At 37.8% G+C, this 16,709-nt stretch overlaps 1 long non-coding RNA gene across 1 annotated transcript; it reads left to right on the forward strand.

Annotated features, from left to right (window-relative positions):
* Positions 1 to 652: 652 nt before the first annotated feature.
* Positions 653 to 11,760, forward strand: LOC110941611. Its single transcript, XR_002594198.2, has 3 exons — positions 653 to 968; positions 11,056 to 11,150; positions 11,461 to 11,760. It is a non-coding gene; the product is annotated as an uncharacterized LOC110941611 (long non-coding RNA).
* The last annotated feature ends 4,949 nt before the right edge of the window (positions 11,761 to 16,709 follow it).

The following is a 16,709-nucleotide window of genomic DNA, read 5'->3' on the forward strand; positions in this document are numbered from 1 at the left end:
CGTATAACCCGATTTTCCTAAAAAAATAATAATAAAAATAAAATGAAAATGGTTACGTAATAACGAGTAGCAATAATATATTTTTAGTGCAATGTGTCGTGTTTGAATTTAAAATTCATATATTTATTCTACTTGTTTAACTTTAATATAAATCTAACTTAAAAAATATTAATAGTTAAGCAATGATGACACGAGCTTTATCTCAGTGCAAGACAGTTAATAATGGAGCTACTTGCTGAGTTGACGTTGATGTGGAATATATTTTATTTTAATTTTTTAGAGGAACTAAGATAAGAATATGTTTTTTTTTTGAAAAAACAAAATAAGAAACCTATACACATAACAAAAAAATCACATACTTCATATTATTGGTTAACTAATTGTGTAGATAACGAAACGAACCAATATCGACCGAACGACGATATCCGTATTGATATTAGTTACAATCGATGTAAAAATGTCTAGATATCCTATTGGTCATACCGTAATAAACCGAACCAATATTGACCGGATGCTTGCTATTTAAAAGTTAAAAATCATGTCGTCCCACTGCGAAGCGCGGATGTAACCCACTAATTATTATTAAATATTTTGTGACAAAATTGTAGGTGATTGAAAAGAGACTTTTAACTTCCAAAAATCTCAAAAGTTAATTGAACTTCCCTCCTGAATTTCATTAGTTCCCCCCATCAAATTGTCAAATATTTTGTACTTCCCTCCACAATTTTCATTAGGTTTAGTTTCTCCCCCAAATCCCTAACTTTCTCTCCATACCATCACTTTTTTTGGGTCGTTCCCTCTGTGCGCGCGGCTGCCCACCAACGCCGACCGCCACCTACCAAGATTACCCACCCCAACGATGAACCACCATCACCGGCTCTCTCCACCATGGTACATCTCTCTCTCCATCACCACTGAATTTTCCCCCAAAGCCCTCTCTCTTCGCTGATTACTTGCCTGATCTCACTGTAAGTTTATATGCATCTGTGATTTATGTCTTATTTGAATTGATTTAATGATTTGTTTGTCTTATATATGAGAAAAAAATTGTTGTTGTTGCTTTGAATTTTGGCTCAGTTAAGGGTTTCGTATTCTGTGTATTGTGGGACTTTGGATCTATTGTATAATAATGTTAATTAATGTGATGAATTTGATTAAGCTATTGTATAATAATGTTAATTAACGTATGCAACTATAAAAGGTTAAAACTGATTACTTCTTTTGTGCACAAGATTAAGCTAATTGTAAACTTTAAAGTAACATATATGATGAATTAAAAGAGTTCGAAAATATTATAGTTTTGGTTTTCTAGTAAGTATGCTCTAGAATGTGTGATCATTATTCTTTTAGATGTTGTGTCTAAGCATGTCACTAGTTAAACTTGCACAGATTGATGACAACCGATAGATCGATTATTATAAAAAATTAAGAATACAACTATGTCTTTGGTACCATATATGTAATTGGGTTATATGCGAATAAATAGGAATGAGATATATTTTAGATAATTGGGCCGACCTCACCTAATACTTTTAACAACGACACACACGATGTAACACCCCCAAAATTCCACCTGCGGAAACCCCGCGAGGCGTGTTATGCATCAGAGTTCGAGCCACCAATTACATTGAACCAATGATAGATATTAAATACATCGTGGCATTAACTACTAATATAAAATGTCCACATGTTATCAATTCTCAAAAGTTGTGTAGCGGAAGCATGTATTAATTCGTTTAGTAATAGTTTCATGATAACATTCAAAATCAATGTAACGTTTATAAGTCACCCAAGAGTCTCGATCCATGACCACTCCAGCACTCCCAGATAGCAAGTCCATGTTCCAAGGTTAACTACCTACAAGCATGCAAACAAGTGTGTCAGACTACGCTGGTGAGTTCAAAGTGTTATTACGCGTAGTGTTACCAGATATGTGTTAATACGATTCAATGATATGTTACGATGTTGCTCAAGTTAAATTACCCTAGGGACTACGCCCTTACGTAACCGAGGAGTGTGCCTCTAAGCAACCCACTATGTTGTCCGGTTAGTTACCCTAGGGGAACCGCCCTTACGTAACCGAGGAGTGTGCCTCTAAACAACCATAGTGAAACCCAGATAATTAGTACCTAATAGCGCTATCAACTAATCACCCCCATTGCCCTCCAGGCAATAACCAAAACCGATTAAGTTATTTACCCAATGTTTCCCTTCCAAATGTTTACCAGTTGTCCCAAACCACCGGGACGCATGCTTGAGAAAAGTGCAGTGAACTCACCTTTGATTTGCTCGGTAAGACTAAATACGTGTTCAAGTTGATTCAACCAATCCTAGCATAATTTCCATTACTAATCAGTTTCGTAATACTCACACATATTCCTTTTTCATATTTCATAAATAGCACACACATCATATCATGAAATAAATAGCAGTTAGTCATGCAATTAATAGCAATTTAGCATGCCACACACTTGTTCATAGCATATACCACATTCATCACACGTCTTAACATTTGAGCCAAATACGAAATCGTATCACATTCTCCTACTTCATGTATTCGGCTAGATAGTTCATATATTTTCTTCACATATGCATAACTGAGCCACTATTCATGGTCTCGTGCAACCCTCAGATTACCCAGTCCAACCTCACCCATAACCCAAGGAAGTGTGTGATTCAATTGTATGTTTCATCCAGAATGTGTAGCCCAAAACTAGTAGACTGATTTGAGTGTGCGGCCCTTTCTTGTTTATGTGAACCTCATGAACTATGCAGCCCAGTTAAGTGATGCAAGGCCCAACTAAATGTGTGTGATTCGTTATTTGTTTCCATATGATAAGCAATTCAGTTTCAACACTATCCCCCATGCATACCTCGTCACAGAATAGCATTACTATAATATTTGTACCCCCAAGGTTTAAACCGAACCACCCACCTTAAACCACATCAGTATCATCAATTTATTTTTGAAACTTACTTAACTCAAAGCCACAGAGCTCATGCAAAGAATCATAATTTTAACAACTTAAAACCCACACATATACATCTATACATCAACAAGTATCCATAAGGGACAAACAAGACTAATAATTACCCAACATACCCTAGACTAACAATGGCATTCATATTCGATTAATACATAGCCGCCACTTTTAATAAAGGTTTATTATATTAACTTGTAAGCCCACTTACCCCTAAATGTATTGGACCAAAATTACCACTGACATAAAATTGATTGGCTTGACTTCTTTTTTTTTTTTTTTTTTTTTTGAATTGTTGATCATTCTAATTGGACCGAATACACTTAGTGGTTTCGAACAATTATAAAATACACCTACTCTAGCAGATCAGTACATCAAAATCAATCAACACATATATTCATTCTCAACTTCATGATGATATCCAGTCACACTCAATACAATAAACCCACTTACCGATTACTAGCATGAGATCATATCTACCAACTAAACTAATTGGGTTACAAAGATTAATTATGTGCTTCACAAATCATATCAGAACATATGTCACGAGTAATGCACTAATTCGTTTAGCACCTTGCAAACTCATTAAACAAACATGATAACTAATTGAGTAATAGATGTGTGACAATACCTAGACCACGAGACGATAGCCATGAAAGAACTTCTGCCACCGATCAGAGGAAGAAGAGAATTAAAATCTTAGGGTTTACTAGTTTGCAACCATCACGTAACAATACCCCCCTTAATCCTTATATTATACGCATAACAAGATGGGCCTCGGCCTGATTCGATTGGTGTGGTCCGAGTGGGTTGGGGTGCATCACTAATCAAGATAGAAACAGCCCAAGTTGGCCCCAACATTGCGGATTGGGAGCCATGTATTCACTTGGGTATAGTTGTGTTTGTGTGGCCCGTTACAAGCTTGGCCCGACTAAATAACCACTAAACACTAAGGACGGCCCAACTAACATACAAACACTTTATTCACTCGACTACACAACATACAACACGTATAACGAAAGTATAATACTCAAAGACATGGAATGAGCGAATCATTGAAAGAAAGTATAATACTCAAGGACGGCCTCAAAAGTTTGGGTTGTCACATCATCCCCAACTTGAAAGAAATTTCGTCCCGAAATTTGATAAGTAAGCACAGGGAAATGAAGTGAGAAGTCAAGATTGCTGTGGATTTTGCTCAAGTGCCACATTATCCCCAACTTAAAAGGGAATTTCGTCCCGAAATTCGCCAATGATATCAAGAGTTGGTTCAATCCTTTGAACAATTTGAGAACATTGAAGTTTTAACATATTCTTTTGTTCCTATGTGAACTTCAGTCCACGCAACGAAGCTTAACAAGCTCTCACGATTGTCATATGACTCATGCTAGCGGACCTTGACCTCTTAGTCCATGCTTTCGATAGGTTCTCAGGTATATACAACTGATCTGATGGCCTCAAATTCCAGCAAGAGTATTACCAGGGTTTCATCAGGCAACCACTGCCTTAAACCTGAAGCATACATACCATTACGATAGTTATTCCATTTCATCAATTAGCCTGAGTTTGTGAGCCAAGTCACCGTTGTTCCAGTAATCCGAATGTCTCACGCGTCGTAAAGTAAGTTGCCAAAGAATGGGACCCAAATGCGTCCGGTTATGTAGTAAGCGCCGTCTGCCTTCTGTTCTAATCGCTGTCGTGGGCCACGTATGACTTCAGCTTTGACACTTTCGGGTTTCAATGCTTCTATCTGAGCATTTCGTATTTGTGTTGGAAGGCTAGGCTGAATCGTAGGCTGTAGCACTCGCACGCGCCAAGGTAAAGTGTCCTTCCGACAGAGGGCGTCAGCCACAACATTGGCCTTGCCTGGATGGTACTTGATAGTGCTTTCGTAATCGTTCCGTAGTTCAACCTATCGTCGTTGACGCATGTTTGAATCCTTCTGCTTAAGAGTATACTCGAGACTCCTGTGATCGGTGTAATCGTGCACCGGGTACCGTACAGGTAGTGTTGCCATATCCTAAGCGCAAAAACTGCAGCTCCCAGCTCTAAATCGTGTGTCGTGTAGTTCCGTTCATGGACCTCGTAAGCAATGACCTTGTCGCGCTACGTTAACACACATCCAAGACCTTGGATGGATGCGTCACAATATTCTACGAAATCGTCCGTGCCCTCTGGCAATGAGAGAATAGGTGCGCCGCAAAGCCTATCCTTCAGGTGCTGAAAAGCAGTCTCCTGGGGATCTCCCCACGGTAGGTGACACCCTTCCGTGTCAGTAGTATAAGTGGCTGCGCAATCTTCGAGAAATCCTTGATATACCGTCCGTAGTAACCTGCCAAACCCAAGAATTGGCGTATCTCCATTGGCGTACGTGGTGCAGGTCAGTTCCTGATCGAGCCCACCTTGGATGGGTTGACATGGATCCCATCCTTGTTCACTACGTGGCCTAGAAAGTAGTCTTCACGAAGCCAGAAGTTGCATTTCAAAAACTTAGCGCACAGCTGTTTCTTCTGAAGAAGTTTCAAAATAAGGCGTAGATGCTGCTCGTGTTCCTCCTGACTCTTGGAGTAGATTGGAAATGTCGTCGATGAAGACAATGGAGAACTTGTCTAGTTAGGGTTTGCACGCCCTGTTCATACGGTCCATAAATTCGGCAGGTGCGTTCAATAATATCAAACCATCCATCACATCAAACATAAAGTATAGTAGTTAAAATAATTCATAAAACCCAATACGATTGATGTTCAAACCAAACTTTGTTGGAGTAGCGAAAGCATAAAAAAAATGAAAACCCAAAATAAGTTATAAGTTCAAATATCGTTCATCGCGCCCCCTTGTCCTAACACGAAAGCTCGACCTCTTGCCTCGTTGCCATTGTTGTTGCTTCCAGCATTGTCGTTATTATGGCGGTTGTTGTTTGTTGGCGTTCTGGTTTAACTGAGGGCAATCCCGTTTAAAGTGACCCTCATCACCACACTGATAGCACCCCTTCCTGAAGCCCTGGTTCTGCTGGGGTGGTTGCCCCTGTTGTCCTTGGTTTTGCTGGTTCTGTTGCTGCTGGTGTTTGGGTTGTGAGGCCCTACAATCCCTGGCCTCATGGCCTGCCTTACCACATTTGTTACACGTCCGACCACACGGCCCCCAATGATGATAGCCACACCTGTTGCATCGTGGCTTCCTCCCTGCATACGGACCCTGGCTGTGGTCGCTTCCCTGGCCTGGATTGACAGAAGACGACTGGCTGATGTTGCGACTGCTGCTGTCTGGCCTTTTCCGGGTCTGGCCAGCACCAGATGCTTTGTCATAATCACTCCACTTTCGCTTGTTATCATTAGTGGACGCAGTGGCAGTGGGTGTAGCAGCAGTAGCGGCCGAAATACGCGGAGGTAACGAATCGCTTTCCACCTCTTGATCCACAATCTTGTGAGTCAGACGAACGATCTGTGTCAAATCATTGAGATGGGCTGCAGTGACCAAGCTCTTCACACGCGAAGGCAACCCTTTGATGAATAACTCAATCCTCCGGGACATAGGTCGGGATAAGTTTGGGCACATGCCGGCCAGTTTATACGATCGCTTCACATACGCTTCGACTTCAGATCCAACCATCTTCAAGTTATAGTATTCGTTTTCCAATTTCTGGACCTCGTCCCGAGGACAGTACTCCTCCCTGATCAGTTCTTTAAAATCTTCCCAAGTTGTGGCATTCGCTGCCTCGATGCCCAACAACTGTACCTGAGCGTTCCACCACGTTAGGGCACCATCAGCCAAGGTACCCGCAGCATATTTCACCCTGTCCCCAGCGGGACAGTTACAGATAGCGAACACAGACTCCGCTTTCTCGAACCATCTTAGAAGTCCCACAGCCCCTTCAGTCCCGGTGAAGGTCTGTGGCTTACAGTCCATAAACATTTTGAATGTACACGCAGGCTGGTTAGGTTGAGGTTGCGCTTGTTGACCAGCTTGATAGGCTGCTAAAGCCTCAGCCACGCGAGTATTGATTAGATCAGTCAACTCAGCCTGAGTCATGGTGATGTTACCACGTCCGTGTCCTCGTCCACTCATGTTCTATAGTTGGGAATAAACCGATTTAGGAATCGAAACGAGATAGGAGTCAAGTATCATACTGATATTTACGTACTACCAAGTTCACACATAGTAAGGCAGAACCCTCCTCACGCTCGATAAGCCTCACTGGGACTCGCATGCACCCCGCGTTATTATTAAGTGTGCACCCATAATAATAAGGCAATTTGCATGCTTATCTCAGTGCCTCTTAGCTTACGCTCGAAGTTTCCCCCGTTCAAACGACACAACAGATGGTATCACAGTTCTATGGTTTACATGAGTCAAAGAGCAATGTCATACTATCAAGTCACTATGGTGTTAAACGTTTCAGTGCATATACGTTGTGAGTGTGTGACTGTTAAACAAGTAATGTATAAAGTGAGAGAGAAACGAACCTTGCAATCTGGAGCTGAGTGTCATGATCGATTTTCGAAGTTGTTCGGTTATAGTCTGGTTTTATAAAACGTTTTAAAACCTAGTTCACTATAACCAGTGGCTCTGATACCAACTGTAACACCCCCAAAATTCCACCTGCGGAAACCCCGCGAGGCGTGTTATGCATCAGAGTTCGAGCCACCAATTACATTGAACCAATGATAGATATTAAATACATCGTGGCATTAACTACTAATATAAAATGTCCACATGTTATCAATTCTCAAAAGTTGTGTAGCGGAAGCATGTATTAATTCGTTTAGTAATAGTTTCATGATAACATTCAAAATCAATGTAACGTTTATAAGTCACCCAAGAGTCTCGATCCATGACCACTCCAGCACTCCCAGATAGCAAGTCCATGTTCCAAGGTTAACTACCTACAAGCATGCAAACAAGTGTGTCAGACTACGCTGGTGAGTTCAAAGTGTTATTACGCGTAGTGTTACCAGATATGTGTTAATACGATTCAATGATATGTTACGATGTTGCTCAAGTTAAATTACCCTAGGGACTACGCCCTTACGTAACCGAGGAGTGTGCCTCTAAGCAACCCACTATGTTGTCCGGTTAGTTACCCTAGGGGAACCGCCCTTACGTAACCGAGGAGTGTGCCTCTAAACAACCATAGTGAAACCCAGATAATTAGTACCTAATAGCGCTATCAACTAATCACCCCCATTGCCCTCCAGGCAATAACCAAAACCGATTAAGTTATTTACCCAATGTTTCCCTTCCAAATGTTTACCAGTTGTCCCAAACCACCGGGACGCATGCTTGAGAAAAGTGCAGTGAACTCACCTTTGATTTGCTCGGTAAGACTAAATACGTGTTCAAGTTGATTCAACCAATCCTAGCATAATTTCCATTACTAATCAGTTTCGTAATACTCACACATATTCCTTTTTCATATTTCATAAATAGCACACACATCATATCATGAAATAAATAGCAGTTAGTCATGCAATTAATAGCAATTTAGCATGCCACACACTTGTTCATAGCATATACCACATTCATCACACGTCTTAACATTTGAGCCAAATACGAAATCGTATCACATTCTCCTACTTCATGTATTCGGCTAGATAGTTCATATATTTTCTTCACATATGCATAACTGAGCCACTATTCATGGTCTCGTGCAACCCTCAGATTACCCAGTCCAACCTCACCCATAACCCAAGGAAGTGTGTGATTCAATTGTATGTTTCATCCAGAATGTGTAGCCCAAAACTAGTAGACTGATTTGAGTGTGCGGCCCTTTCTTGTTTATGTGAACCTCATGAACTATGCAGCCCAGTTAAGTGATGCAAGGCCCAACTAAATGTGTGTGATTCGTTATTTGTTTCCATATGATAAGCAATTCAGTTTCAACACTATCCCCCATGCATACCTCGTCACAGAATAGCATTACTATAATATTTGTACCCCCAAGGTTTAAACCGAACCACCCACCTTAAACCACATCAGTATCATCAATTTATTTTTGAAACTTACTTAACTCAAAGCCACAGAGCTCATGCAAAGAATCATAATTTTAACAACTTAAAACCCACACATATACATCTATACATCAACAAGTATCCATAAGGGACAAACAAGACTAATAATTACCCAACATACCCTAGACTAACAATGGCATTCATATTCGATTAATACATAGCCGCCACTTTTAATAAAGGTTTATTATATTAACTTGTAAGCCCACTTACCCCTAAATGTATTGGACCAAAATTACCACTGACATAAAATTGATTGGCTTGACTTCTTTTTTTTTTTTTTTTTTTTTTGAATTGTTGATCATTCTAATTGGACCGAATACACTTAGTGGTTTCGAACAATTATAAAATACACCTACTCTAGCAGATCAGTACATCAAAATCAATCAACACATATATTCATTCTCAACTTCATGATGATATCCAGTCACACTCAATACAATAAACCCACTTACCGATTACTAGCATGAGATCATATCTACCAACTAAACTAATTGGGTTACAAAGATTAATTATGTGCTTCACAAATCATATCAGAACATATGTCACGAGTAATGCACTAATTCGTTTAGCACCTTGCAAACTCATTAAACAAACATGATAACTAATTGAGTAATAGATGTGTGACAATACCTAGACCACGAGACGATAGCCATGAAAGAACTTCTGCCACCGATCAGAGGAAGAAGAGAATTAAAATCTTAGGGTTTACTAGTTTGCAACCATCACGTAACAATACCCCCCTTAATCCTTATATTATACGCATAACAAGATGGGCCTCGGCCTGATTCGATTGGTGTGGTCCGAGTGGGTTGGGGTGCATCACTAATCAAGATAGAAACAGCCCAAGTTGGCCCCAACATTGCGGATTGGGAGCCATGTATTCACTTGGGTATAGTTGTGTTTGTGTGGCCCGTTACAAGCTTGGCCCGACTAAATAACCACTAAACACTAAGGACGGCCCAACTAACATACAAACACTTTATTCACTCGACTACACAACATACAACACGTATAACGAAAGTATAATACTCAAAGACATGGAATGAGCGAATCATTGAAAGAAAGTATAATACTCAAGGACGGCCTCAAAAGTTTGGGTTGTCACACACGACGTGTAAGTCGTAAGTCCTTTTAACAACAAAAGCCTTTTCCTAAATCAACCTGACCCGACCCGAAACCCGCTCCAACCCGAACATGTTCTGACCCGAACCCATTCCGACCCGAACACGTTTTAACCCAAACCAAAACAACCCTTTTTTAGGATACTAATAATTTACTTTTATAAATTCTAACTTTTCAACTGTGTTAAAACAATTGAACTATGTTAAAACAGACACCTGGAATTCGGGTCGGGTCGGGTCGGGTCATGGGTCAAAACATGGTCGGGTCATGGGTCAAATGTATTAGTTCGGGTCATGGTTTTAAAAACGGTTGATGCGCGCCTCAGGGGGTCAAAAATGCCCCCTATTAAAACATAATCAATTTGGGACTTGTATTTACTTCGGTATGACCAAAAAAAAGTTAAGAGCTAGTAATTAGACTTTTAAGGTCAAATGGACTTGTATACAATTTCACACTTATTTTAATGTTTTAGATTTCTTTCAAACGGATCATGGTTTGACTTTGAAGGTCAAATATATTAGCATCAAGAATTTGTAGTGCTTCATTTAGATTTGGATATGCTGTTTAAAATGCAGACTTTTGTAATAAGTTTTTATCCAGCGATTTTAGATCTTATTTATATATGTTGGAGTGAATTTGCTTTCGTCTTTTCATTTAGGTTGCTTATATTATATTGATTGATAGATGTTAAAGAAGAAATGGTTCATATTCAATTATGATTACCAACAATCCGAACTGTAGTGACAGTCATGAATATAATCTATATGTTGCGAGTCTGATGCACACTCTATTTGATATCCAGACTTCTTTCTATATAATACACAATTGATAGATACGTATAAGTCGTATATGTTGTTTAAAATGCTTTTGAGTTATCCATTTAGGTGATTAAAACTGAATGTGTTATATAAGTATGTAATCTCTACTTGTTATTGTGTATGTAGGATCATGAGGAGCTGTTTGAAACCATCTCCTAAGCACTTATATCGTTAGTTGACCGTGATTGCTTAAGTGGTTGGGGAGGACATGTCTACATTGTGTAAGTTTCCTTTTGACTTAAATTACTTTATGCAAACCCACCCATACTATCTTATAAATGATCCAAAATGACCCATATAAAAGTTTCAGGTATATTTTATCATATTTGAGTTGAAATGGCACTATCTTGCATGCATCTTCATAGCATTAGCTAGGTATCACATGTAGATGCATTAGCAGTTGGAACGAAACTTTTGCTTTCTTATTTGATGTAAAAATGCACCATGTACCAAAAATATTAACTTTTTGTCTTTTTTTTATATAAAAACTTCTAGCATTTTGTTCTTTATTGTGTTTGTTATCATTTTTAGTTGGTTTTCAAACACAACTGGATAAAGAATGGGAGGCTTGACAAGATTTGGAAAACCAAATGTGAAGAAAGAATGTGAAGAAAGAAAGCTACGTGAGCGGGCTGAAAGAGATTAAGGGAAGCAACGAATGCAAAAACAATTGAAAGGTGTTATGAGAAAATTAGATTGTCCGTGTAGTTAAAGGTAGTTTTTTTGTGTACTATTTAGATCAATATGTTAAAAATTGTTAGTTTTGTAATATGTGATAACTTGAGTTTATGTTATTGTATCTTTGGTTAATTCGTAAACAAGATTGTATTAGATATTTTCTGCATTTTTAGCTGAAAAAACTGATTTTTATTTATTTTTTTTTAGATTTTTTTTGTTATTTGTCGGAAATTCGTAGGAAACCGAAAATTAGTGTATTGTCAAAAAGTTGTTGGAAAATTTAAAGAAAAATATTTGTGGGAAATTTGTAAGAAAAATTAGAACTTATTTGTTTGAAATTTGTAGGAAAATTTAAAATCTATTTGTTAGAAATTTGTAAGAAAAATAAGAAATTATTTGTCGAAAATTTGTAGGAAAAATTAGAATTTATTTGTCGGTATTTTGTCAGAAATTAAAAAAACATATAATAACATTAATATTATCGTTATTAATAAAAAATATTATTATTATTATTATCATAAAAATATATTTTTTTATTTGTAGGAAATTTGTAGCAAACTATTAAGAGAAAGTTTTATAATTTTGTAGGAATTTTGTCACAAAATAAAAATAATTATTTGTAATTATGGAAAATATTTCTTATTAATGTTATTAATTTTAAAGTAAAATATCATAAAATAAAATACAAAAATAGGCATAATTGTGGAAGAATTGTAGGAAAAACATAAAAAGACGGTTTGTAGGTATTTTGTGGCAACATTTGTGACGATAGATTTTTATCAAAAATTTGTGGGAAATTTTGTCATAGTTTTGTAGCTAACGTGATTTTCGACAATTTTATTTTGCACGAAATTTTTTGTAGCAAATCTGTGGATAAGACCAATTTCCTACAACTTTGGCTGTCACAAAGGATACAGTTTTCTAGTAGTGTTTGGAGAAACTTATTCAAGGCCTCATCAGATAAAAAAACAAGTTCGTAATCCAAAATCAATAAGAGAATCAAGCAATTTTACCTGTAATCACCATCAATCACCACCATAGTCACTACCAAACCTCAACTTCACCATCTGAGGATTCCTCTGCCGGAATCCTAACCGCCCCCGACTGACTTATGAAGGAACCCTAAAAGCCGCCACTGTTGAGGCTTCGATTTTTCACTACCTACCACTGCCATCGCCCCAAACAACATAATCAAGAAGGATCGTCTACCACAAGATTCATCTGCCCGAATCCTAATAACCCCTTGACTGACTTGCGATAGAACCCTAAAGCCATTATTGTTGGGGCTTCGCTTTGTCCACAACCTACCACCGCCATCATCCGAACACCATCATCACTGACCCAGCGTCATCTCAGGAGGACTTATACAAACGGACAGGGCTATTGAATTCAAGAATCTGATGATTGCATTGAAAGAGGAACGGTTGAGTTGAAGAAACTGATAATGGCATTGAATGAGAAGGGAACAGGCGTAGAGAGATCTAGATTGATTAATCTTGTACTATCGATTATATGTGAGAAGGGCAGAAAGGGAACAAAATGGTAAAAAATTAGGCATTTTAAGGTAACCCTTCATATACCATCTTAAAAAATTGAATGGAAATTACTATTTTGTACATAGGAGATGCTTTATATATATTATTATTATTATAGATTATAGATTATAGATATAGATTATAGATATAGGTTATAGATTATAGATTATAGATAGATTATAGATTATAGATATAGATTATAGATTATAGATATAGATTATAGATTATAGATAAGTTAAATCAAACATTAAAAAAAAAAACTTATTAACTTTTCCTACCATAAAAGCTAATTCAAACACTTTTTTAAAAGCTTATTTTGAATAAGTCATAAGTCAAAAAAACAATTTTGACAAAAAGCACTTTAATAGTTAAATAAGCAATCCCAACCTAACACTAATCATTAACATATAATAAATCCCATTAGGATCAATACTAATGAATTAGTATATTTATCATCAAAGATAATTCGATAACATCTAATGACTTGTTGTAACACATAATGGTTAGTGTAACATAATACAACTCATTAAAACATAATAAGACCTAACAACGTCCAATAACGATAGGTTAGCGGACTTATCGTTAATCAAAAGTTATTAACACCTAAAAAACTTAGAGTAACCTAAATATAGTTTGTAGCCTAAAACAACTATTAATAGGCCATATAACTTATCATCAAACTTCAGTCATTTACACCTAAAATTAGGGCTGTAAACGAACCGAACGTTCAGCGAACAGTTCGTGAACCGTTCGGCGGGAAGTTCGTTTATGTTCGTTCGTTTATTACATGAACAAGAAATTTCGTTCGATTAGTTAAATGAACGAACATGAACAGAGGTCTCGTTCGTTCGATTGTGTTCGTGAACGTTCGGTAAGGTGTTCGTGAACGTGTTCGTGAACATTCATTGATTTGCATTCGTTTATATTCGTATGTTTGTGTTTTAATTGAAGATCTTTGTACTTTCTTATATTTTATTTGTACTTTTTATATTATTAAACTTTTATTTATTTTATTACCCTAACAATTAAACTAGGAAACCCACCTTCACCTTGTTTATGCATCATTTCCCTTTTATTTCTCATTATTTACACCGGCGAATACGATCGACATCCGTTCCACAATAAGGGATTTAAGTTCGAGTGCTACTCCCTGGGCCATCTATCTTTATCCTTCGTCGCTTTCGCCAAATTTATTTTGTTCGTCTGTGTTCGTGAACCGTTCATGAACATGCTCATTTCCTTAATGAACGAACACGAACATAAAATCTCGTTCGGTAAGAGTTCATGAACCGTTCGTGAACACATTTATTTCCTTAACGAACGAACACGAACAAGGCCTTGTTCGTGTTCGTTCGGTTCGTTTACAGCCCTACCTAAAATAGCTTAGTTTATCCTAAAAATGACTTATGTTTGATGATAAATATACTAATTCATTAGTGTTGTTCTTAATGGGCTTTATTATATGTTAATGATTAGTGTTTGGTTTTATTAAGACATTGTAAGTGTTAATGACTTATGTGTGATAATAAGTCCATTAAGTTACTTTCATTGGGTCTTTATAGGCTTTATTATGTGCTAATGAGTTGTTACATTAGGTTACACCAAATCATTTTTGGTGTTAATACCTTTTTTTGATTTAATCCATTAAGTCCTTGTTCGTGTGTATTGAGAAGCCGTATTAAGGATTAATGAGTTGTTTACAATGAGTCACTATAGGTTATTACCAGTCATTTTAGATGTTAATGACTCGTGTATGACGCCAAGTCATGTTTTCCATGCGTAAATGAAGGCATGGATGATGATGATGAACAAATCTTTCAAAATACTGAAATGGCACATCATCAAACACCTGCAACACTAAACAAGGACATTATTCTTTGTCTTCTTAAAAAGGACTTCCATAATTAGTAGTGATAATAGTAAAGATTTTAGCTACGAGAAAGAAGAACTTAAAGGCACACATAATGGTTTCAAAAAATGAAGACGAGCCTATTTTGTCAGATTATTACCATAATGTCCGGTAGATAAGTACTTTTTTGTCTTATAAGACTATGTAGATTTCTATTTGTCTAATTATTATTCTTTCTTTGTATTTTTATGTGGTTATGGCTAATCTTCCACTGAAGGTAGTGGAGTTTTATCATTCTCTCATGCGGATAGATTCTCACCGGGAATCATGTAACGGATCTTCCACCGCCGATGCACCATCGTCAACCGCTAATACACGTGATATAATCGGAGAAATTGAGAGCCGGTCAACGCATTTGCTCGCTGTAACTTGCGTTGGTAGAGTGCGTGTAGTTAAATCTAACATGTCAGGAATTGCCAGCCCTAGACACCCGGGAGGTGCTGCTTGTACCCTAAGTCAAATTTGGCAATCCATAAAATTAGTAAATTACAAAACTCGCCCAACAAATCAAAGCTATATCATGGTTGTCGAGATAAGATGAATGTCATTGTAGGATTCATGTTGATAACAAGGAATGTTATCACTTTAGTTGAAAGAAAGTGTATGTTCGTTTGACCACCTTTTTGCCCCATAATGTTCTTTAACTATCCATTCTCACAAAAAGTCCTTTCAAACATGAGTATCAACTCTCATATTTTTACGTCGGACACCTGTTTATTGTTGTTGGAGACGACTAGGTTTTGCCACCGGACGCCCATGTTTACAAGAATATCAATAAACGTAAAAAGTAGGTTTTCTTGTTTATTGTCCCAGTTGGCCAGTCCCACCTCTACTCTTCATAGAGACCCGGGTTCGAGTCCAGGCAGGGGGTATTCTGCCACCTTCTTCCCAGAGGGAAACGGACTCAGCTCGGGATGGGGTATTCACCGCCAGGCAGCATTGGGACGTTGCTAGCTTGTGGAGTGGGATCACTCCAGCGGCCGGGAGGTCCGTGCAATAACCCCCCCCCCCCCCCCAATAGACAGAAAATGCATCTTGCAAAGCATTGACGTTATGTTCCAAAATATTCTTCTAAATCATAGGAAAAAGTCATCATCATCATCATCATACTCAGTAAATCCCACCAATAGCAAAGCTAAGGTAGAGTCTGAGGAGGGTAAGATGTAGATAGTCTTACCTATACCCTATAGGAATAGAAAGGCTGCTTCCAGTGAGATCCCCAGCTCGATAAATCATAGGAGAAAGTACGGAGGCTAAATTAACCCGCAAGTAAGATTTAACATGCGACAAAGTTAGATCTTTCATGTCTAGCTCAAGAAGTGACTTGAATGTTGCCCATGAAATCAGTAAACATAATACTGGTAAGATGCCCGTGACAGGGGTGTAATACAAGCGGCACCACTCTTGACATCAACCACACAAACACCTTGGGAGGTGCATACATTACTAAATATATGGACGTTTCTGGTCTTATATGATCACGTGGCATGATTTCATTGAATCTTACCAACGATTAACCGTAACACATGGGCGTAAGAGCCTATGTTTGAAACAACATTTTGTGAGAAGTGATAGTCAAAGGGACATTTTAGAATAAAAAAGAAAGTGGTCAAAGGGACATTTTAAAAACTTTTCCTAAGAAAATTTAGGTTATTTGT

This window comes from Helianthus annuus, chromosome 5, assembly GCF_002127325.2.
Source record: "Helianthus annuus cultivar XRQ/B chromosome 5, HanXRQr2.0-SUNRISE, whole genome shotgun sequence".
Lineage (NCBI taxonomy): Eukaryota > Viridiplantae > Streptophyta > Magnoliopsida > Asterales > Asteraceae > Helianthus > Helianthus annuus.